Genomic DNA, 1,125 nt, shown 5'->3' with positions numbered 1-1,125 from the left:
CTACGAAAATAATAACAAGAAGTAAAATTATTGCTCTAAATAATAAATTAATGAAACCACAGAATGGACATAAGAGTAAAGATTTTTATTTATTTTAACTCTGGATTAATATTGTAATAGTGATTCAACATATAGGCTTGGTGCATTTCAGTTGATTTCAACAAATAACAATTGAAACGTGGTGCTTCAACAATTCACTAACTATAAATGAATCCAAAACAGAATTTATAAGATTTAATATGAAAAAGCAAACAAAAGACTTAAATATAATTCTAAACAAGCAAAAAATAAAAGAAATATCTGAAGTCAATTACCTCGGCATTAAAATCCATAACAATTTAAAATGGGACACACATATAAATAGTTTAAAAAAAGAAAACACCAGAACAATTGCCACACTCCTGAAAATTAAAAACATAATACCACCAAACATGAAGAAATCAATATATCATACATTATTTTCATCAAGAAATATATATTTAATTAATACGTGGAGTAATACAACAGAAAAAAAAACTTAAACATGCTACAAAGACAACAAAATAAAATACTAAAAATATTATATAACCTAGATAAACTAACACCAACAGAAAAAGTATACCAAAAAACAAAACTAAACATAAGACAATTAATAAAATATCATAATAATATATTACTTCTACACAAAATCAAAAATAAATTAATAAAAACAAATATTTCTCTAAAAACTTACAAACAAATACACACTTACGAAACTAGAAGAAAATCAGACATCAGAACAGCCAATAGAACTCTCACAAAAACTATATAACAACAGAAACTACCACAATATAAATATAATATGTTACCAAAAGAATTAACACAATTACATTATAAAAATTTTAAGAAAAAATTTAAAAATATGATATTTGAGAAGAGCGTATAAACGTAGAAGACATAGACCAATTTATAAAAAAAAAAGAACAATGCCTTCGATACCACCTGCCCAGGGAGAGTCTTAAAAGTCTTCAAACTGTTGCAGATGAAGAAGGACGCAACCAACAAATGCCACGAAGATATAAAGCTTAACAATATTATTGAATTGTATATTTTTAAACAGTTGTATATATTTTAGTTAATGAATATTATAAATATACTAGTTGAAGC

At 24.7% G+C, this 1,125-nt stretch overlaps 1 protein-coding gene across 1 annotated transcript in view; it reads right to left on the bottom strand.

Annotated features, from left to right (window-relative positions):
* LOC115879382 (leucine-rich repeat and guanylate kinase domain-containing protein-like) overlaps positions 1-1,125 on the bottom strand; it is an 83,705-nt gene that overhangs the window by 745 nt on the left and 81,835 nt on the right. The window lies entirely within an intron of this gene.

This window comes from Sitophilus oryzae, unplaced genomic scaffold (assembly GCF_002938485.1).
Source record: "Sitophilus oryzae breed Bouriz unplaced genomic scaffold, Soryzae_2.0 scaffold_1576_pilon_pilon, whole genome shotgun sequence".
In the NCBI taxonomy this organism is placed as follows: domain Eukaryota; kingdom Metazoa; phylum Arthropoda; class Insecta; order Coleoptera; family Curculionidae; genus Sitophilus; species Sitophilus oryzae.
Note: the sequence above shows the minus strand (reverse complement) of the source record. Positions and strands in the feature narration are given on the sequence as shown.